The sequence below is a fragment of the Ambystoma mexicanum genome, chromosome 5q (genome assembly GCF_040938575.1).
Source record: "Ambystoma mexicanum isolate Mex_15411 chromosome 5q, UKY_AmexF1_1, whole genome shotgun sequence".
Classification (NCBI taxonomy): Eukaryota; Metazoa; Chordata; class Amphibia; order Caudata; family Ambystomatidae; genus Ambystoma; species Ambystoma mexicanum.
The window spans coordinates 394,648,501-394,672,869 of NC_090933.1; the positions used below are offsets into that span (position 1 = coordinate 394,648,501).

A 24,369-nucleotide genomic window follows, 5' to 3' on the forward strand; every position below is an offset into this window, starting at 1 on the left:
GTTCAACCTTCTGCCTAACACTTCTCTACTCAGCCACAGGTTGAACCTAAATCTGAATAGATTATTAAAGTTATTTTGATCAGGAAACCTTTGCAGGTACATCAGGATTTGATGAAGAAGTTTAATAATAAAAGTGCCCTTCTTAAATAGGTTATATCTGTTGCATTCTTCCCAAGTCTTAACCCAATCCTGATACCACAGTTTATTTTTAGCTCAGTCAGGGTTCAGCAATAGGGTTTCTTTACTGCCTCCGACATTAATATCAGGTAATAATCCTTCCAGGATGTCAGGGATTTATCATATTGATCATCTGGCTTGATCATATTGATAATCTAGAATATGAGCAATTAGGGGGAGGATACTAGATCTTGTTGGTTTATTCAGAAGACATTCCCTGTATAAGTAAACGGTGCGGCAAGATACTATAATCGCAAATTAACAAACACAACACAAAGCGAATAATCTGTATAGGCATATTCTTAGGAAGTGCAACGACTCTCTTCCAGTAAACTCCCCTCCAATAAATCCCAACTTGGCCTGTGCTCGCACAGCTTAGATTCTACACGATAGATACACACATGAAACAGCTTTTTGCTTATAGAAGGTTATGATTGGAACACATGAAAATGTACCATACTTTCCTATGGATCATTGTTCCCTGCGCGGCCATCGTCTCCATCTTGCGCCTGGCACCCTCTTTGTAAGGGATTTCCTGCATGTTGGCATTAATACGCAGACCCAAGTATTTATACTCGGAAACAATTTCCAGTGGTTTTTTATATATTGTCCAATTAAATGGATATATTTTATACACCCTCTTTTTTGACATAATTCAGATGTTTGTTTTATCAACATTGACTGTTAAAGAATTTTCCCTTGTGTATTGTTCTAGCGCATCTAGTTGCCTCTGCAATACAACCAGTGTTTTATCAAGGAGCACTAGATCATCACCATATAACAGCCATGCAATAGGAACCATTCCCAATTTTGGGGGGAATGAGATAACTTTACTCAAGTGAATTCCCACGTCCTTTATGAACAAATTAAACAAAATTGGAGCAAGGCTAAAACCTTGCTTAAGGACACGGAAGGTTGATATTAGTTCTGTCAGTAGGCCCTCCTGGTTAAATTGCACTCATATAGCGGTTTCTGAATGGAGCTGGATGATAAAATTCAGAATAAAATGTGAGACATCCCGCCTTACACAGCTTTTCCCAAAGTAATTCCCTTGGGGCGGAGTCAAATGTCTGCCTGAAATCCACAAACGCAAGAAAGATTGGTTGGCCAGTCTGCTGAACCCGCTTTTTTCGGGAAGTTAATGCAAGAAAATTCACAGCCGTTCCCAAGCCAGCAACAAAACCTGATTGTCGTATATCATAATGCTCATGTTTTTTTTTATCCAGGCTAATATTTCTTTCGGTAGTAATCTGGCAACCAATTTTCCCGGGGCATCTAGGAGTGCTATAGGGCGATAGTTTTGGGGGATTCCTCTGTCTCCCCTTTTTAAAAATCGGCGAAATTACCGATTGTTCCCAGGAGTTGGGGATCTTCCTGTTGTCCACTATTTGTCGAAAAATCAGAAATAGACTATTTTCCCATTCACCAGGATAAGATTTTAGCATTAGATTCTTAAATCCATCTGGGTCGGGGCTCTTCAGGAGCTCAATTTCTTTATTTGAACTAAAATACCTTCCTTAGTAAATATCTAGTCAGACCAGACAATCCTGCCGGGTTGGGTAGCCCCTTCTAATACTGTACCCAATTCCGCAAACGGCTCTGAGAAGAAAGCCCTCCAAGATCCTTCCTGGATTGGGTTGATCAATACTGGGAAAACTCCAGTTGTTTGATCCTATTTTCAAGAGACCCCCTATTTGAGCACTTGATTTGGAGAACAGAGCGTGTAACGTACTCTCACCATCCTTCTGGGCCAGAATTGACTTATCCACGCGTAATCAATTTTTATATTTTTTTATTTATTTTTTAGCATTGTCCCTTTATCCTTAGTCACCTTTGGCAATTTGTGTTTTCTCCTTTCTATACTGAGACTTCTCTTGTACGTTAATATCGAAAGTGTGTTTAAAGGGGCGTGGCCAGTGAGGGTACGCTGAGGAAGTGATTCCTCACAGCTCCCCGGGCCGCCAGTTACATCCTGCATTTATCCTGTAATTTTGAATTGCTATACTCACAAAAAAGACAATTATATGCGGCGGAACCCTTCTGCAACAGGTCGCTGTAAGGTGTTTTCTGAACCGGCGTGTGGTTTAGGAGAAATGCACTGCTGAAGTGGCTCACAACCGACGGTGAGTGTCAGACAAGATGGCCGCCGGGACTGTGAATTAAAGGAGAACGCACACTACCAGAGCGACTCCGCCGAGCCAAGTGCCATGCAGCACTAAATATCAGCTGTGCAGTGTTGTGAACCTGGGGAGAACGAGCGATGCGACAAACCGAAGGGATCCCTATGTGAAGGTGTTGAGTGCACCCTCTGAAGCGGACAAGCGTCAGCGTCCCTCGCCTCGGATGAGATAGTGCGGACGTGCTGGATGACACCGATGGGGGCTCACCCAGGAAGTGCTCCCGGTCACAGAAGCGGTAGGGAGCGGTGTGACTGAGCCCCCCCTCCCGCCATATTATCCCAGTGCCGCCAAGAACTGGCACCCGCCTGCTACAGATACAGGGAAATAGCGACGTATAATTGCGGCACCAATCGGCTGCCATGACGGCCCCCTGGGACTGCGTGATATTGTGAGATAAGCGGGCAGTAGTGCGCTGCCTGCTGGCTCTGCGGCTGCGAGGGGTCAGACCAGCGGCGACACATGCAGATCCTGTGATAAAGAGATATTTGCAAAAAAGCAGTAAACACGCCTCCCCTGAAAGGAAGGACAAGGGGAAATTAGCATACTCAATAACGACATTGCATGGCAGTGACACCGCCAACTCTGGATGACATACTGATCTAGCACGAGCACTTCTAGCGTGACTCCAGAGGAGGAGCGGATACCACGGAATAAAACGCATAATCTATAAATAAGTTGGACACTGAAGGTAAGAGGCCTGCAGTGTGAGTGTAAACGATATAAGGCAAATGAATCCAACGCACTGTTCTTAAACTGTACCATACAGCCTAAGTGACTGTGATGCGACTGAATGCTAGACCTCCAAAGACCATATCATAAGGCAGACTTCCTGCAACTACATCCGTGGAGCGACGCAGCACTCGGCACCAAGTGCTAACTGCCTACCTGGAATCACCTGTAGACCCGGAACAATAACACATGCAGCCGCTTGCCCGCAAGAGAGTCATGTAGAGAAACTGTATTTTACCGTGAATAATAGCAAACAATATGGAGACTACACACTCATGTGAAACGAATTGAACTACACACCTCAGGCCACCGGTTGCTAAGGCTAGCTCCATTCTCTTGGGGATTTACAACCCTAACGCGCAAAAGCCATATTCACTGCGCCAAACAGCTGGGTAGTAAGCTTCCTAATAAGTGGTACCAGTGGAAACACATCTCTTCCTAGTATATTTACAGGGAATCATCGACCCACCTGCAAGAAATAACTATAAAACAGGATAGAGCATGGTACATGATCAGAAAGGACCAATAGAAACATCTCCTCCCAGAGTGAAAGGGTAAAGATGATAAAGGTACTGCCATACCCACACCGGAAGAAGCAGTATACAATAAAATGTCATGAACCGCTGTTAGGAAAGATTTCATATTGTAGGTAATTTTCCTTCCATCTGGCAACCCCCAAACTTTTTGCTGTTTTACACCCTGATCTAGACTTTGCCAGAGAAGTGCAGCCTTCCGCCGCACTCCTCTGGGCTTTCGCTCCATTCTTACTGGGAAACTGACATGCCCTTAAGACAGTCAGTGCCGGGAAACGTTGTTTTCCGTAGTTCTTTTCTCATGTTGCATCTTTCGCGCAACATGGCACAAGAGTGCACCGTAACTTACATTACCGCACTCTTGGGTCTCTAGTCATTCTACAGGCCCTAGAAACTCTAGATGGATTTATAACGAACTGTGCAAGTATGTCACGGACGGGACTGGTGGCAGCGATCGTTTTTGTGTTTTGAACTCCCTTTTGCCCTGTTAACCGTGCTTATCGCGTTTGGCCAAAATGGGTGGCCCGGCTTCCAAAATGGCCATGCCACGAGGTTCTTTGTCCTGTCTGCTGACCGTCTTACCCCTTCACCTTCCACAGGTCGAGCCGACCCGGGGCCATCCTTATTTGGGCATGTACTTTCCCGCGAAACACAGATGCTTTTGCGGGCTTCTACAGGCCTTGTGTGCCCCTCCAGGATGTGGGCTGGGATGTCTGGTCCCAATACACATCCTGGGTGCCAGAGAGTCTAGTGTGTCTTGAATGCCTGGGACCACCGTGGTCCGTGATAGGTCCACGTATGGTGTGAGTGTTTTGTGAGCAGATCTCCCATTGGGTCCTCTCCGTTTTGGCACAAAGGGAACTCTGGATAAGAGGAGGCTGGAAACACCACCACCATGTCAATCTCCTGAGTTCTCACGAACGACGGATACAGGAGCCAAGTATCCTGCAACTAAGAGGCTGAACCGAGGAATCGCTGGTGACCCGCTGAAGGACTGCTCCTCTGCACTGCTGTCGCCCTGTGAGACCATTCTGCCTCTGATCGAACGAGAAGGCCTGTACTGTTACTTCAACCCCTTGGAATAGTGGGAACTATTCCCGGCATCTTCATCATCTCCTGCACGTAAGCCTTCGGAAGCGTCTCTGGGCCATCCAGTGGACTGACCAGCCTACCCAGGAGCCTTGCTCTGTCACCGCCGTCAGGTCGCTGCTGTATTCCAAGTCCTTAGCACTCTCACACGATTCTTACACTTGGCATTCCCAGGTCTGAAGTGAGAAGTGTGCATTGGGCTGAAATACACACAGCCGCTGCGTTGCCCTGCTGTGGTAACAATCTGTGCGGGTTCACTGCGTTTGGGACATCCTCAACTCTAACTTCTGCTGCCGCGGAATCTACACGACGCCGAGACATCCCCTGCTCGTATCTGAACCTGCCAGCACTGAAACTGATGCGGAGAAGCCTGGGTCTGCCAGCATTGGGCACCGGTGAGTAGCAACGCTAGGAACTGGTCGCCCTCCCGCATTAGCCTGTAGCTTTTCCTCGCTGTGTTAAACAGCATGCCTTTTTCGCACTCGCGCTCTGCTTCTGCCCACAAGTGGAGGCCGCGCTTGAGTAGCGGAGACCTGTTCGCCCTCCTTTGGTCACCGCTCTGAACTTCCTGATTTCCTTGAAGAGACTCCCCTTGACACCAACGTGTGCAGGTACTTTTGAGCACAAGGCTCCACTCTTCGTAGGGCTCGGGCTTCCTTCTAGTTAGGTGGCCTCTGAAGGCGAACTGGGTCTAACAATTACTTGCAATGGCCCTTTTCCTCCCCATCTAGGTGGTCTGCATATTTCGTACTTCTAACTCTTTAGACCCTTCGGTAATTGTATATATTGTATTTGATTGTGATGTGTTGGTTTACTTGAGTTTTACCGTGATGCTTTACTATGGTTGATGTTGCAAAGGCCTTGTAATAAATGTGTCTATATTTTTAATATACCAACTGCCTGGAGTCATTTGTAAGCGTCCTTGCTTTGTGTGCTCATTGCGGGCTTTCAGTCACCCTCACCCCTCTTGAAACCTAGTCTTGACCGCCGCCATCGCTACCCTGATTGGTCTGGCTTGTCCAGAGGTTACCCTGTTCCAAGAAACTAGGCTGGCCTTCTGAACCTCTGCCCCTCCAGGACAGAGTTCAGAAATCCATCTTAACAACCGCCACCTGCACCCATTCTGGACTTCGTGGTCCCTGACCCATAGAGGACTGAATTCCGTGATCCTTCCAACATGGCCTTTTGGTGCCGAACGCAGCTTGCCAGTCTTTATGCGCTACGCTCAACATTCTACAAAGCAGACACAGCCCAGCGGCTCTGCGCGTCTCAACGCTACCGCTCGGAGCAGTCTGACGTATGTTGCCGAAGTTCGTCCGGAACTTCCTTCCTAGTCCTGTTTCCCCGATTCCTTGAATCAACTTCCTCCTTTTCCTTTCCTCGAACTTTGATTCTTCCGGGATCCTCGCCTGCGCTCGAGTCACGGCGTTCCGTGCCTCTGAGCTCGGACTTAGTCTCCTTCCTGGTTCCTGGTACTGGACATCCGACCGCCTCCTGGAGTAAGACCGATATCCCGACGCTGGAACCAGGCGACCAGCACACGAGTCTCTACAAATCCCGGACCGTGCGAAAGAAGTCATTAAAGAAGGTCGCAAGCAAGGAAAGACAGGTGAGAAGGGTAGAGACTTGTGACATAAACACTCCCAAATTACAACCCTCTTCTGGCACTGCCCGCCCCAATCACCTGCAAGCCCCACCATCGTATGCCCCACGGAAACAGTCCATTTCCAGCAGCACGCGACAGGTCCAGGCATGGGTAAAGAGAAGACCAAGAGAGCTACCACACAGAGCACGATGGAACAGTATTCGCCATCCACTCCGACCATTCCAATCGAACAGGCCAAACCCAGTAAGGTACAAGACCATGAAGAGAATATCTCACTCAAGGATGTGATGAATGCCATATCCAATTCACGGATCTCCAAGGAAAAAAAAAACGGACAGGATTAGCACGGAAGTGTCCCTACTGCGCCATGATCTACAGAAACTCACCTACCGCACGGGGAGGCTGAAATCCGCATATCGGAGACAGAGGATAGTCTTCGGAACATGGGCCAACAGATGAATGGAGTAATGGAACGCATGAAGACACTGGAGGAGCGGGTGGAGGAGGGAGAGGGACGATTGTGGCGAAATAACATCCGGATCCTCGGCCTGCCCCAAAAAAACTGAAGGGCCAAGCACAGAACTATTTCTCGAGCAATGGTTATCTGACTTGTTTGCCCCGAAGACCTTCTCAAAATTGTTTTCTGTCGAACAAGCCCATCGTGTACCACCGGCAGACCAATTCCTGGAGCACAACCACGCCCAGTGATCGCCAAAATCCTGAATTACAGAGACTGTGATGCTGTGCTCCAGATGGCCAGAACCAAAGGTTCCATAACCTACAATGGCTCCAAAATTGCGTTCTTCCCAGACTTTACTAGAGAAGTACAAAAGGCAAGACATTCCTTTGATCCGCTCAAAAAACGCCTGCAGACACTGAATATGAAATACAGACTGTTATTCCCTGCACAACTGAAAATATACCACAATGGTACGACTATACATTTTACGGATCCTAAGGAAGCATGGAACTGGGCAGAACACCACCTGGAAGGTGATTGGGAACCGCGAAGGAATCACAATATAGATGGAATAGACTGCGCCCAGATAGATTGCCTCGTGCAAGACCACAACCACCATCGGAGGAAATGCCTCAAGTGGACAATGTATGAAGTGGATAACTGATCCGTAACAATCTCTGCCTGTCCCATGCAGGGATCGGCTGTGCTGCCCCCACCACGTCGACAACGTGTAATTGTGCTATCCTGCTCCCATGTTAATTGGTGGCCCACAATGAGCCACTAATTGCTGTGTTGACGGCTCCACGAGAATTTGTTCTTTTGTTACAAGGTTCTAAAGTTTGAGGGGGCGACAGATGCTTCAAGTTGGGATGGAGTATAGGGAGGAGGGATTGGGATATGTATTCTTTGTTCTTTGTTTTAGTCACACCGGTCCAATATCTACACCAGATATATACAAAATGATGACGGCTCACGAGACAGCATCCACAAAGCACCCTTTTGCTAGGACACAGCTGCAAACATTGGCTCCCATGCAACCAATGCTACCCACAACCACTGCCACCACTAAACATTTGAGGCTCCTGACATGGAACGTCAATGGTTTGGGGTCTGGTATCAAAAGATGCCTGGTGACACAATACGTAAATAGGCATTCACCTGACATAGTGCTTCTGACTAAGACTGGCACAGTATGTAACCTCATCAAGAGGATCAATTACCATACAGTAGACAGTAGTGCACGCAGGGTTTTCCATGGGCTCCAGAGGGGTGCTCATCCTACTGCACAAGAGACTCCCACTCACAATCTCTAGTGTCACCCACGACAATAGAGGGAGATATGTACATATAAATGCCACGCTATGGAACCAAACACTTGTGATAATGGCAATATATTCCCCTCCAGCACTCATGTCTGCCCTACTAGACACCTATTTTGTCCACGAATGTAGTGGATACCTGGATAATCGCGGGGAAGGGGGGTGTACTTCAACAAGGTCATGAATATTGAAATAGATTGTACGCACATAAGAGGGAGAAACCCTGCAATCCCCACAAAACTGCCAACCTTCGCCTCTGCACTGTGTTTGAGGGATGCGCGGAGAGATTTGCACCCAGATGAGCAAGAGTACTCATATCACTCAGGCGTGCATGCTTCACTCTCCAGAATAGATTACTTCTTCCTACCAGTACAAGATATCCATAAGGCAAGTTGTGCAACATTGATCCCACGGGGCATCTCGGACCACTCCCCACTCCCAATGGATATTGAAACTGAAAGACCCCACCCCCCTCCGAAGTGGCGCCTCAACAATTATTATTTGGGATTCCCGGAGCTATTAGAAAAACTACACACTACCACCTCTACATACTTTGAGCTGAACACAGAGCCGGTGGACAGTCCAGGAATTCTGCCAGTCCTACGAGGGGAAGTCCTGGCATGGACATCAGCACACAAAAAAAAGCACACCAGAAAGATGTGGAAGAGGCTGAACAAGAAGTAAGACATGCTGAGACACGTTATATAGATAATAACTCTTCTGAGGCCTTGATACTGGCTCAAAAAAAGCTACATAACATTAGATCGCACCAAGAAGGCACACAGGGCTATGAGAGCAGGACTATATGAGACGGGCAATAAGGCCAGAAAACTGCTGGCCTGCTTAGAGAAAAGAGATGGACACCAACATGTCCGGACCATTAAAACTGCGAATGCAGAAATAGTGTCCACTGACCGCGATATTGCAGAATGCTTTGCGACCTACTACACGGAGCTCTCCAGTGCCCCAACTGCTCCCATAAACACCACAACAATAGATGAAGTGGCTCTTCCCTCACTAGATGCTAGTCAACGAGCCTTGCTTGAAGAGAATATCACGGAGGAAGAACTATTAGCTGCAATCTTGCAACTTCAAACTGTTAAAGACTGCGGGCCCAAATGGTCTCCCGATGGAAGTCTGAAAAAGACTGGATGGAGATAGCATAGCATTGCATATGCTCTGAATGTTGAAACACTCGAAGGATCAGGGGATACTTCCATTAGATTTACGCAAAGCCAGCATAATAGTAATACCAAAAGAAGGTAAACCACCAAATGAATGCAGTTCTTACAGACCGATCTTTGATCAATAGCGAGACTAAAATACTACCCAAAATGCTAGCCAATAGACTCCAAGGTGTAATCACGTCCCTGATCCACCCGGATCAATGAGGCTTCATGCCGAAGAGATCCACGAGGATGAACATCCGCAGACTTCACTTGGCACTTGAAAGGGCACCAGCCCTGCAGGAGTCTCTCGCACTGTTGGCAGTTGACTTCGAAAAGGCCTTTGACTCTGTATGCTGGGAGGCATTGTGGGGAATAATGAGAAAAATGTGCTTTGAAGAGCAATTTATGGGCTGGGTACAGCTTTTATACCACGCCCCTGAGGTGGAGGTAAGAGTGAATGGATGGATGGATGGATGGGCCTCACATAGCTTTGAGCTAGGAAAAGGGACAAGACAAGGCTGCCCCTTATTGGCCATGTTATTTCCATTGATAATTGAACCCCTGGCAATAATGATGGATTAGTACACCAAACATGGTCGAGCTTCCGCTGGGTCCATGACTAGGAAGACAGACTCCCTGTACATGGACGACCTATTGGTCCGTCTAGGTAATCCGACTGTCTCATGCCCCATAGTTACACAGATACTAAGGAGATATGGAAGTTTCAGCGGCCTTATAGTAAATTGGGATAAGTGGGTGCTATTCCCAATCAAAGGAATACACTGCATACCTCCTGGAGGCTCCCCATATAGGGTTGACCTGGAACAATTCACATATTTAGGTATTAAAATTACAAACAAACTAGAAGACTATGTGACCAGAAACTTACACCCGATCAAGAACAAGATGTGAGCCACTGGGTAACGCTGCCACTAACCTTATTGGGAAGAGCAGCACTCTTCAAGATGTTAGCTCTCCCTCGTTTCCTATACATCTTACAAAATGCTCCGCTACACATTCCCATAACTGAATTCCAGAAAATAGACAAGACACTACGGAGATTGCTCTGGGAAGGTGGGCACCCAAGAATTGCTCTATGCACCCTCCAATGATCAGTGTGGGCAGGCGGGAACGGCTTCCGCATATGCAAACATATTATTGGGCGAGTAATATGGAGGTTGTAAATGACATACTACATGGTAACTTAGAGCTACCGCACATCCGAGTGGAAAAAGAGACCCCACGTATCCTTACTAGAAAGCCTATACCAGGTCATGAGCCACCCCCCTCCCCGCACAATTGCGACCCACATAACACAAATCTGGGTGGAGGCACAAACACATAAGCTGGAGCAACAAAATTACTCAGATACAACCTTTATGGAGAAACACATTTCTCCCTGAGCTACATAAACTCCTGAGATGGTCAAACTGAGAATCGGCTGGCATAATGAAAATTAGTGATGTGATAAAGTATGGCAAACTTGTACCCTTCACTGACCTGTCAACCCGCTTTGGCCTCCCAGTGACTGAGCTGTATCGCATGCAGTTGTCCCACGTAATTACAACACATAAACCAGATCTATCCAACTTACCTGAATGTACACCTATAAAGAGGAACATTGTTCCAGACAGCGTGAATGTTAAATCTACTTCTATCATGTACAATGCAATCTCCTCTTTTGCCACAAAAGTACTTTGTAGCTTGAAATCCAAATGGGAAAGAGATGTTGGCCCAGTGCTACCTGAGGACTGGACCATGACCTTAATGTATCCCCAATAAACAGCAATTTCAGCTAGGATAAGGCTTATACAATTAAAAGTGTAACAGAGTACATTATCCGCGAGTGACACTGTTGCTGGGAAAGATTACGGACGCCAAGTGCCTACGCTGCAAGCAGGAGGAAGGCCCCTTCTTCCACATTCTGTGGGAATGCCCGTGTAGCTGCTGTGATAGACTATCAAGGGCTTTGGGCCAACCAATCCCCAATGAACCAAAATTGTGGATACTGGGAATTGAAGAGGTAGGGGAGCTAACCCGCTTTGAGAAACTCTTGCTTTCAACAACTACTGGACTAGCCAAGAGGAATATTGCGCCACTGTGGTGCTCAGAAATCAACCCGCAATATGACAATGGGAAGCAGATGTGGATGCCTGTATAGCAATGGAACACGGAATATACACGGCCAGAGGCTGTCCCGGGAAGGCCCAAAAAATTTAGCAAAAATGGGAACTGACTTGATAAACGAACCATAACGTGATAGACAATGTGGTGAGCAAGTGGTCAGTGTGTGGCACAACTCAAGCAAAGACCCACCGAGAGTTGAGCAGCCAGATTTAAAAAGTGTGTAGCAGACTGTAATACCGGTGTTGCATGTATATGTACTTCTTGTATTATATTTTGTTGGTTTTAACTAATAAGAAAATACAATAAAATGTGTTATTAATAAAAGAAAGTGTGTTCAAACATGAAGTGTGGGCGTTGTCTACTACTTTATTTTTCTAACACCGAAATGTATCCCTGATCTTCGTTGTCATGGGCTCCTTGAAACCTTTAATTCAAACACTTTGTACATTTAGCGAACTTTAGTTAGGTCAATTTCAGTCTGTTTCTACCTCCCACCACTGAATATTCGGATAGTAATTTAGCTGAGAGGGATTGCTAGATACTATTAGCCAGAGAAGCGTTAAGATTTCGTGGTCACTATTCTTGGTTTGGATAATCTGAAAGTCTTATTTCGTTCAATACCGTTCTTGAAACAAAAACATAATCGTCCCCGTCTGGTTTGATTTCCGCCATGTCGGCTGTGGAGGAACATCCCCTTTAAATGCCCCATTAAGCATTTTGAAAGTACAGGTTTTCATTAGATATGGCCAACGCTGGGCTATCTGTTAGAGTTGCTTTTTTAGTTTTTAGGCATTTAATATTAAGATCCCCCGCTATTAGAATAGCCTTAACCTCACCATCAACGATAATTAAATCTAGTAGTGTTTCTACTGCTGCTATGAAATTATCATCCGAGATGGAATGTGGACTCCAGTACAGATTCATAAATGCAAAGTCCCCTATTGCTCTCTATTTGACCTTGTAGATTGAAGTATGGTCAATTGTATATATGGATTGGGTGTGGCCCACGGTTCGAAAGTGAATCCCAGGCTAAGTTTACATGCTGTCAATATCCCAGGTGACAGTCTCCCTACTTTTAACTGCTGTTAAAGGCCCAAACCTGCCGGTTTAAGGCATATTGCATAACCATCCCAGACTGGTTGGGAGAGAAGCCAGACTTCTTGCAAAAATAGAATATCGAAGGGTATTAAGACACTATGTTTTGCCCCATCAGATGTTTGAATCCCCTGGTGTTCCATGAGGTTATTTCCTTTCTTTCGCGTTTAACCCCAGGGAATTACCCTCAGTGATTCTTTCCCTTCCATTGATTGTTTACTGTCCTGGATCCTCTGGTCTCTTCCTCTACGTCTTGGCGATCTACCAGTTTCGCTTCCCTTCTCAACTATCCTTGTCTCCCCAGGCAAAGTATGCGTAGAGGTTAAAAGATCTGGCTCGTTTGTCCTCTCTCTTGATTCCTCCGTTGCAGTGACTCATTTCCATGTCCCTGAACCTGTGGTGCAGTATTGGCCTCCAATCTAAAGCACTATTCTTTAAAATGATCTTTTGAGTTCAGCACGATTCCCTTCACTAATTGGGAGGGTATAGTTAATTTCACTTTGTCAAATCTATGGGTGTTCATAAACTCAACTCATTCGATATTCCTCGATTCAATATATTGAAGATCCGGAATACTCCTCATTAATGACAGAATCAGAGTTCTATTTGGGAACGGGTCCGATCTATGCCCGTCTTTCATGTGGAGATATAGAACTTGTTTTTTGCCATGGGCCTCTTCCCCTTAGTATCCCTTTACTGACCACTGCTTCTGCAGTGTTGTCGAGTGCCTTTTCAAACTGCCCCTACACCCCTCCTTCCTATATTCTGCTAGATCATTTCCACCCAACCACCTTTCCCAATTTCTTGCACCTTTAGGGAGACCTCTTCTGACATATTCAGACCTTTTATCACATGACAAATATTCCTCACTATGCCGTAATGCATACTGCCTTCTTTGCTCGAATGTGGTAAATTCCCCTATGTTTTCACTTGTATCCATGCGCCCAGTTTCTATTGTAGCTTGTATGTTTACCCCATTCCCCACTTTAGAATGTTTAGATGGTGAGGGGGAATGGGATTGCCCTGGGGAGGGCAAAGTGGTAATAGAGTAGGTAGAGGGATCCATTAGATCAATTTGCAAAGAGGGATGCTCTACTACAGTACTCTGCTCTACTTCTGAGTCAGGGGGGAATAGTCAGGCTTTCCTTTCTAGTTACCATCTTATTTTAATTTTTTTAAACATTGTTTATTTATTAAAAATTATTTAGTTTGATCACAAACTTTACATTATTTCTCAGAATGATTTCAGTCAACAAGGAAACTATATTCCATGGTTTAGATAAAGCAAACAGAATAGTTCAACAGCATTCTTTTAGTTCAGTCCTCGTTTCCAAATTCTTTCCCGCTCATTACAGATATTAGAGTATCTATGATCCTTTTCAGTTCTTGTTGGTCGACATTATTGAGTCCCAAAATTGAATTACTCTAAAAATTAGTAGTTTATCGTTTCCAAGGATGATATATGCCCAAAGATCATTAAAGTGCATTTGTCTCGCTTTTTGAGGGAGCATATTCGCTTACTTTCTCGTTTCTCCCTTATTGCCGGACACTCCATGATGAGATGGAACATGGATTCCGTTTGTTCACGACAGTTACAGAATCTACAAAAGCCATCTTCAGCCGGTAGTTGATGTGTATACAAGATATTCAGGGGTCGGCAAAATATTAAGTCTTAATTTTAAGAAAGTACCTCTCATGTACCTATCCGGAAATGGATTTAAATATCGTGGCATTTGATTGAGAGCTCTTGATTCCACTCTTGAATGTATATCCATTTTGTATTGTGCTTTTTTTGTTTGTGTAGTGATCCAATCTTTGCGTTGGATTTTCAGTTTTGCTTTCTGTGGTCGATTTAGTTACTTCTGCGTTCTCCATTAATTGGCTGCAGTAGATTTTCCAAGCGTTGATTACCGTTGCATTTATCAGGTTTGACTTGTCTCTCAAGATGTTGATTGGAGAAGTACTGTCATCTATTTGTTTTTTTCCTGTAAAGAGCAAAAGATTTCCATATGACTATCGAGTCCAGGGATTGTAGAGCCAGTTCATATCTAATTCTCGGGCATGGCATACGAAGCTGGTAATGATATCTTGCTTCAGAATATGGCTTCTAATCTGGTCAAAATCTGACAAGGAATATTTAATATAGATTTGCTCCCAAATGTCAGAATGGCTATTACTTTTTGATGATAGAAAGTCATCACCGGTTTTAGAGAGAAATTTCTGTATTTTTTATGAATGGGTAGACCTTGTCGCGCTAAAGAAATTGATTTAGTTTTTAAATGGTCCACCCATCCGGCATCTATTGCGAATTCAGTCACCCACACACCCAAGTACTTGACTGTTCACACTGGGATCAGTTTTATGTCTTTATTGAATATGCTCAAAGACTGCTTCTTTGGGTTAGGTCGGTCTGTCAACGCCATCACCTGTGCTTTTTTTATGTTGATTCTTAAGTTGTTTGATTCAGTGCATCGCACTAGAGCTGCCAGCCTCTTTTGGAGACCCATTTGTGTTTTGTCAAGCAGGACAATATCGTCCGCGAAAAGTATGTATGGAATTTTGGTAGAGTTCAGAGTTGGCGCATCTCCAGTTAGTGCTACTTGAGTTACTTTCAAGCCCGAGATGTATAGAACAAATAGTGTGGCCGCCAAGGGGCAGCCCTTTTTCAGACCATTCCTTGTTGGGATTACTGCTGACATTGTTCCATCTAATGACAGGCGGATCTGGATTGAAGTTTGCGTGTACAGTGCTTTGATCGGTTCAATGATGTTTTGTGGACTGTTCCAGTTTGTTAATTTTTCCCAAGGTTTCGGTCGGTTTACTGTATCAAATGCAAGTTGTAGGTCTACGAATATCGCATAGATGCAGATGTTTTTTCTTATTGCTTCGCGTTTCAAACAATTCAGCAGTAATAGGTTAACATTTGTGCCAACCGTTCTTTGTAAATCCCGTTGATCTTGTGTCGAAGTGGCCGTTGGTAGAGCCCCAGGTATTAAGCTTCTTCGAGAGTAAAGTAGCAAAGATTTTACCCAGAGGATCTAGCAATGCAATTGGGGCGATAGTTTGCAGGTGTGCTCTGGCATCCTTGTTCATAGATCGGTATTACTATAGCTGTTTTCCATGTCTTCGGGATCAAGGCACGGTTTTTAATAATATTGAATAGTAGCAAACAGAAGTCAGCCCATTGCTTTGGGTGTTTTTTGATGGTCGCGTTACAGAGGCCATCAGGGACCAGGGCCCTTGAATCATTTAGACGTTCAATATGTTTTTGGATTTTGTACCGGTCCCAGGCTATGTCCCAGGCTGTAATAGAGGATATGGCCTCTTCCTCGCTTGTGACGTGTGGCAGGCTATTTAGGTTTGAGAAGTGCGCCACCCATGCCTCGTCTGAATCTTATTGTTTGATCTCCCTTATCATTGATTAAATTCCATAGCTCTCTTGTATTTTGTTGATTTAATGCTTTCAGCATCTTCTCTGCGTCATTTTGTGCAATCTGGGGCTTGATGGTTTCTAACCCAGTTCCTGTATTGTGATTTAAGTCGTTTTATCACAGTTGCACGTTGCTCTGGGATTAGGAATCTAGATTCCTTGATGTTTTTCCTCACAGCTTTTTTCATTTGGACTATTTGTAGGTTGTAGGCATGCACGTGTTTTCTATTCTGTATGCGGGGGGCCTCTACTGTTACTTTTGAATGGAATTAATAACCCTAAAGTGTCCAGTTTTACATCGCCAAAAGCTGTCGTTAGGGAAACTATTTGCTGATCATTGATGCGTAGTCTGTTGCAACCTTTGTTTAGTGAAAGATGGCAGATGTCGTATTTGAGCTCGCTCATGACTTAATTCCCATTGCATCAGTATTTTGTGGTGGTCACTGAATTCTGTTGGAATTACTTCCAGCGAATGAAACTGTTCTCATCGATTCTGGTATATAAATATAGTCAAGCAATATTGTTGAGCGGCTGCCTACCCGAGTAGGTCCCATCTTTTCATCCTTTTCAGATAGCCCATTAGTCATAATCATGTCTCGCTTCTTCATTTCTCTTTCCCAGACTTTGGCTTTCTGTTGTTTTCTATATGGTATCTTTGAACCATTGTGGTTAAATAAGTGGATGTTCGGATCACCACATATTATCACTTCGATTTGCTCATATTTTATTTGCAACTCATCAATATGAGTTAATACTGTGTCAATAAATATTGTGTCCTGGATTCCTGCTGTATTGCTGCTGTATTCCAAAATACGTTAATCGGGGCGAAGAGTCCTGGCTTGGGTTCTTGATTTTTTGGATTTCAAGAGCTTTTTTTCCCCCTCCCCTGTAATCTAGTTTTAACCGGGGGACTCGGGTCACGGGGAGGAGTGGTAAGAGTGTCTATACATTTCCTCGATCCCTGAATGGCTGACCTGTGGGGCAGGTTGATTTTTTCTTCCCCATTAGGCACTTGTCTAGCTTTTTTCCTCCGGCATTTTTGCATTTTAAATAAATCAAATATAGGCTCCGCCTCCACGTCATTTATCTCCAGCAAATCCTGAGAATCTTGTAGCCGGCTCCGATTTACCTCCTGTAAATTTGCATCGATAATCTGTTTTAGCCTACTCTGATTTGGGACTTCAGATCAATTATCTCAGGTGTCACTGCTTTCTCTGCTGCGGTCCGATCTTGCCCCATTATTTCCAGATTTAATGAGTTAACTTGGGGGGCGGGTGAGGTCTCCCTCTCAACCTCACTCCGCTGGGATTTATCCCCTCCCCTCCCCTCCAAGCAATTCTCTGGGCCAGAAATGATTTTCCAATGTTTCCACCTTCTCCATCAATAAGTAGAGTAAGCAGGTTTGCTTATCAGTTTTCCTTCCCAAAGATTCGAAAAGTTTAGTCGGAATTGCAATACAGTTGTTCATGGTAGATCATGTTATTTCAACTAGGGGGTTATTAGCTGGATTCATTCCAAAACATTGTCTCACTGTTATAGCAAAATAAAGAACCAGCCTTGTTGAATAATTAAGTGAAGAAACATGGTGGTTCTCTCCTATCCGAGTATCCTGTATCAGAACCCGTACTGCTTCCGGGGGATACCTGTACCCCTCAGGTATTTGGCAGGACTCTGTGTTGGTATTAAACAGGTGGATTCTACCATGTGAACCTGCGCTTCTACCCTTAAAGGGCACTGGAGGCCTGTCTGATGGATTTATAACCCCCTCCCCGTTTTTTATTGCCCGAATTATGCTGAAGCATTGATCTTTTTTTCTTTTATGGAGTAGTTTATCTATCTAGTTGTTCAATCTGATTCGCTTTCTCAACCATGGCAGAGTCGGGAATGTTTTTCAGATTTGTTAGCCAGGGTTCCAGACTTATGCCTTTATTCTGAGGCTGAGTGGGATTACAAGTAACAGAGACCAGAGGTAGTTCCAATAAAATCAATGGTTGAAGGGAGGGCATGTTAGTTACACTAAGTGATTTTAATTTCACAGTTTGTTCATTTATAATTTTTTCCATTCCCCTTTGCCAACATATGCGGATGTCTTCACAGAGAGACTTGGCTCCAACTCCTTTTCGACCTCTAGACTGGGACTGCCCCAGATTTTGTACTTGCTCCATGGAGCTCCCCCTTGCATCCTCCCTCACCCCCTCCATTATGCTCCGTGGCATCGTGGTTTTTAATGTGTATATATACATCCGGGTGATAACCCGGGCACGGCAGAAGAGTAGCTCTGGCCCCCACTTCCAGAGCTCAATGCCTCCATTTATTGCACGTAACTTGGAGTTCGAAAAAGTGTGTAGTCGTCGCAACCAGATGCCACTACACAGACAATACAATATGCAGAGAAGGACACTTCGCTATACTACGTCATCTTTCTTGAAGAGTATGGGGAGAGCAAAAATGAAATACCTTCAAACAGACCTGTCAAAGGGACAGGAAGCCAAAATGTTTAAACAAAACTCATTTCAGCGCACCCCAGTGGCTACTAGTAAGGGCAATTCTTTTGAAAGTAAGACTTGCTCCCTTACCCCGCCACACTGCCAAACCGCAAACAGCACTCAACGTGCACTCCTCGATGCGCAAGGGTGCAGCCGTTAGTTTTAAGGAGTTTTGGTGGGATTGGGCGAGGCTTCAGTTTACTTTTACTGGGTGCAGTAAAGAAAAATGTTCAATAAAGTCCCATAATTCCAAAGTAAGTGTCTTCTTCCAGCACAGTTCAGAGCAGACTCGCAGTGATCTCCAGCAAACAGCGTTCAACGTGCACTCCTCGATGCTGGAATGTTTGTCAAGCTCCCATCTCCCTATCAGGAATTACTCCACGCGAGTCAAGCAGACAAAGTGTAGCCGGGAGGGCAATTATCAGACTTTGTCTCTCTAGGCACCAACAGCTTTACAGATACCTCAATTCTCCTCCCAACCAGCATGCTGCCATGGACTGTGGCTTCAATAGAAACTAAACTGATTTGTTAAGTGGTTCTAACAAGTTCCTCTTTAACACGCTGTTGCGGGCTCTTATGTTTTGCCATACAATTGCATTTGGCGCTAGCAACTAGCACTGTTGTTCTCATTGAGCCAAGGCAGCATATCCCAAGGCTTGGACTCAAATCTTTATGTCTATCCACAATTAGAACCCTTCCCCCGCCTTGCCTAAACATGGTGCCTTAATGCCTATGGGAGTTGAAAAATTGCTTTCAATGCAGCACTTCTGAGGCCTCTCAAGGGGCAGCTAATCAAAACAGCACTTTGCCATTTGCAGGATTGTGTAATGAAGGTGCTGATTCAGCGCCAGACGGGGGGGGGGGGGGGCGCACTTACCAACTGAGGGAATAAACAGGATGGGCAGCAACACCTTCTAGGGGGGCAGAAAACGAGGGAACTGTGGTAGCTGCTTGAAAACATGACTCAGTGAGAAACTACTAAGCATACGATATTGGAATATCACACTGAGGGAGCTCAGAGGGGGAAACAGTTGGCTACCACCCACAAGAGACTACATTGCAAAAATTCAACAGGGCACTATAGCCTGTGGTACCACACCAGACCCCTGATGTGAATAGGGGGTTCAGTGCTTCACGATGGAAAATGGGAAAGGGTGATAGTGCCGTGCAGAAGGACTTGGATATGAAGAAGGGGTGGTGAGGAAAGTAAATACTGAATGCCAGTAAGACAGATTCTACTGATAGGAACACCCACTGCCTCCTTCCCTGCAGCTCATTTCCTTCCCTCATCTCGGACTGTGTCTGCCATCCAGGAGTGGTGTGCCGCCAATGTCCTCTGCCTTAATGCCAGTAAGACTGAGATTCTACTCATCGGCACACCCACTCCCTCCTTCCCTGCAGCTCTCTGGCCGGCCTCTCTTGGCCCTCTTCCTATTCCCACCTGCAAGGCTAAAAACCTCGGGGTCATCTTAGACTCCGCACTCTCCTTCTCCCCTCACATCTCTGACGTCTCTAAGAAGTCACACTACCAGCTGCACCTCCTCAGAAGTATTCTTCCTTTCTTCTCCTTCCCCCAGAAGCTCACTGTCCAGAGCCCTGGTTCTCTCTAGGTTGGACTATTGTAACATCCTCTATCTAAATCTGCCTGCCTCTACTCTCCGCCCTCTGCAACTTATCCAGAACAGGACTGCGAGACTTGTCCTTGGCATCAAGACCAGAGATTGTATCTCTCCAGGACTGAAATCTCTGCACTGGCTCCCAGTGGCTCCCAGTGGCTGCGAGGATTAAGTTCAAAACCAATCTGCTTTGTCCACAAGGCCTTCTGGGGCCCGGGGCTGCTATACCTTCAACTCTCTCTTCCTAAATATCTTCCTTTTCAAGCTCTTCGCTCATCCGCCTCCAACTCCCTCAGGGTCAGTCGCTTCTCCAAGCAACGCGTTGGTGGCAGATCTCTCTCTTCGGCAGGGGTCTCCCTCTGGAACAGCCTTCCTGCCTCCCTGAAACTCAAGGAGAACCATCTCCGGTTCCGGAAGCACCTCAAAGCCTTCCTCTTTACTTCTGCTTTCTCTCCCCCTCTCCCCTGCTGAATTCCTGACTGAAACTGCACTGGTTACCTGGCCACCCTTCTGATCTCTGGACCAGGACCCATCAGTTGCCCACTTGCACTGCCACCCTGGCAACCCCTGCACCTGGGGACTGTTTTTCTGTATCCCTACAGTCCCCCTACCAGCACTTATGTCTGCACTTACCTTGCACTTGCCACCAGCAGGCCGTTTTATTTATCTTCTTTATTCCACTATCCTATGCACTGCACTTACCCCTCTCCCTTCCCCCTCATACGTTTCCTTTTCCCTCTTCCCATGCACTTGCGTGATCTGAATGACACCTGGCCTAGTAGGATCCTTGTCTGTCTTCCCTTTGTCCCCCCCCCCTTGCCTCGTCGCACCTTGAAACACTTGTGTATGATAGGCGCGTTATAAATGCCATATCATATCAAAGGTATATGGGATGGTAACACCGCCCAGTATATATAAAACCGGTCACACATCCTCCTTTGCGTTTCAGAGCAACCGGGACAATTGCGCTGGGGATGAAAACAGGCTGCGAGAGAATAATGAGCATCTCGGTGTTGTAGAAAAGGATGGCGGCAGTGATGAATATCTGGTGGGCATGTGGGTTCCGAGCATATGCCCAGTTGCCAGCAGACTGGGGAGGAATTTGCGCACTTGTAACCCTTCATAGCCCTGCTTTGGTCGTGCCACTGGCTGACTTATTGCCCTTCAGCGGACTTTCGACACAGAGAAAAGGATAAGGGAAGAAAGCAGACAGAGGAAAGAGACCAGCCAAAAGAAATAAGAAAAAGGGGGAGAAATATTGCAGATGAATCATCACAAAGCTTGAGCGCAATCCCACAGCAATTGCGATTCTTCAGTAAAGCTCTGTGTGCTGCGCCTGATGACCCTGCAAAACAGGCTTATTTTTGACTTCATGACTGCAATGGAAGGTGGCATTTGCCACAAGATAGGAATCAGCTGCTGCACAGCATTTCCCATCAACGATGCCAGCAATGGAACACTTACAGAAGTAGGAACACTCCAGAGGCAGCGCCATCAGGGTTACTGTGCCCCACTTTAGAGAATCATAAAGATGGTTCTCTCCCCCTCCCCCAAACTTGGGAAGGACTTGTGCTTTTGGAGGGGTGTCGGTCCCTGGTCGCCTGAACTGAAAAAACGTCTTCACTACAACTACCAGAATCCTTTGAGTCTAATCAGTAACACCTGTTAAAGAAACACAGCCTCCCTGATGATTATTTGAGATAAAGCGCTTGGAGGAGAACAACTACAGACAATACAACTGCAGCTGATTGGATCTAACCCTGTTAATACTTGTTCATCTTTGGGATTTGCAGCAGGTGGGATTTAACCCTGGTAAATACTTGTCCATTTTGGGATTTAACCCAATATATATTTTTTGCTACAGGTTTAATTGACCAGGACCGGGAGTGCGCGCCTCACCCTCCTTCATTTTTCACTTACAGAAGCTGTCGAGGAGATACACACACACACTGCATGAAAAATGGTGAAAGAAACAACACCCCGGACAATTGGCTCGATTCACTATTTGCCTGGGTGCAGGGATGGCTGGCTGCTGTGTTCAAAATAACTGTTCCAGTGCTTGTTGTGATGCTCGTGGTAATCTGCGGCCAGTGGATCATCGGCCAATGCCAGTGCCGCAGAGGAGACCACAATATACAATATCAGTAAATAAAATTGATGAGCAAAGTATTGAACTAAAAGAGCAGCATCCTGGGATGAGTGAGGAGGACAAAGTGCTTGTGGTTTTTATAGCCCCCCGCCAGCGTCTCCATGTCTCCCCTTCCCCCGCCAGTGTCTCCATGTCTCCCCTGCATCCCCCTTTTACCGTCCCCCCTTCTTCACCCTCTAATTTCCATTTGCCCCCTGTTTGCTTTTTTCCCCCCTTCTCCTCTTACTGCCTTTACACCTTACTCCCTCTCCCCTTCCTGCCCTTACACCTTAGCCCCTTCCTCCCTTCTCTCTCCCTCCCTCTCCACCACCTTTCCCTTCCCTCCCCCCTCCTGCCCTCCGTCTGTCTTTTTCGAGCACTACCCCAATTGCTGTTAGGCATAGTAATTTGTAGCCGCCTGTCTTGTAGATGTTTCCCCCTCTCCCTCACTCTCTCCACCCCTTCACCTTTAAACTTAAACACTTTTATCATCGGTCCCTCGACCACTCATAACAGCTTGTCTGTCACCCTTTCCCCTCTGCTTTTCTCCTCCCCTCCTCCCTCCCTAGCACTATCTTGAATAGTCGTCAACCTTCACCTGATAGTCACTTGTTTTGTTCCTCTCCTCACCTCTACTCTCCTCTCCCCTCACACACCACCTCACTCCCCCTCCTCTCATCACTCTTGCACTGCAACAATTGTCGTCAGGCATTGTAATGTTACAGCATGTTTTGTTTTCCCTCGACTCTCCCTTATTGTTACAGGGTAACTAGGTTATGGATACTCAAGGAACCATGTCGAAAAATGTTGGGGAAGAAGGTATCGAAAGATCGATCCAAGGGGGGGGGGGGGGGGGGGATTGCAATGTAGGTGCTGATTCATCGCCAGACAGGGTGGCGCACCTACCAACTGAGGGAACAAACAGGGTGGGCAGGAATATATCCTTGGGGGGAGAAAACAAGGGGAACTCTGGTAGCTGTAGTTTTATCTCGCACGCTCCCTTGTGCACGCTTTCAATCTCTCCATCAGCAGTCAACTTGGAGGGGAAAATCTAGTTTAGAACATCGACACAAGGGCACTTGTAGGTACCAGCATGAGGGAAGGGAAACCACAGGTAAATGCACAGAATAGAGAACTACTGGTTGGGTTTCATCCTAAAGGCCCGTATCGTACACATCCTGTGTGCTACAGCCTAGGGAGGGGGGAAGCTGAACCCTAGTCAAGCCTACAGCAGACCAGAGTCGCTGAGGCAGCACTGTGTGGTCAAGTCCGGCTAACCAGTCGCACCGTTGCTGATGGGAGCTGGGGATGTTGGCCCGATTCAGAAGGACGGGGAGACACACACACACACACACACACAGTAAATTTTGTAGGTCGCCATCTTGCAGGTGCTCTGTGAATGTCTCCCTTCCCACCAGCTCAGGGTGTCTTGTGTTCCTTCGGCTGTGGTGCTGAACAATGGCAGGCTAATAAAGAACCGGAGGTCAGCCCAAATGTTTTTACTAATTGCAACCTGTTTGCAGGAAGAGTGGGAAACGATGTGGTGCCACATGGGGAGGAGATGAACTAGGGGAGGGCAGGTCTGTTTAGTCCAATCATGTTTGATTAACATATGTTTAGCTATAAAGGGAATGACGTATCTTAACCAGTATTGTTATTGGGAACTGTAAAAAACACAAAGCTGAAAGTCTAACAGTTTCTAATGATGTTCGCTGTATGCCAGTTTGTCAGCTCTCATCAATCAGTTCTGGTCCACTGTTCTGTTTGATTTGTGCTCGGCCAGCTGTAATAAACATGGTTACTTCTTGCCCGGTGTTAACTCCATTCTGGACTAACTGTGGTCATTATTTATAACGAGTTTCGGAGGAACCTGATACACTTGAGTTTTCAACACCTGTCCAAAGTTGTGAACACCAACAAACTCCTGGTATGTCCAGTTCCCAGAAGACCTTTGCCCAGGACAACAGGGTGGTGGGTCAGACGTCTCAGCTCGGATATGGGTTTCCCATTGCAGGTCACAAGAGCCCCACAAACACTTAACCCCTTCAAGCACAGAAGGCCCTGAGCGAAGACCTTAATTCTTTTAAAACATTCAGAGTGCAGGAGCTTAGTAGAAACACTGCCACATGTCCTACACTTTCTCCATTTGAAACAGTCGTCCCTGAGGTCCACCACTGAGGCTACGGAATCATTCAATGCTCAGCAGTTACTAGATGCGCAGAATA

At 46.0% G+C, this 24,369-nt stretch overlaps 1 protein-coding gene across 1 annotated transcript in view; it reads right to left on the bottom strand.

The window, feature by feature from the left end:
- The window catches only part of ROCK1 (Rho associated coiled-coil containing protein kinase 1), a 3,300,884-nt gene that overhangs the window by 2,633,770 nt on the left and 642,745 nt on the right, over positions 1-24,369 (bottom strand). The window lies entirely within an intron of this gene.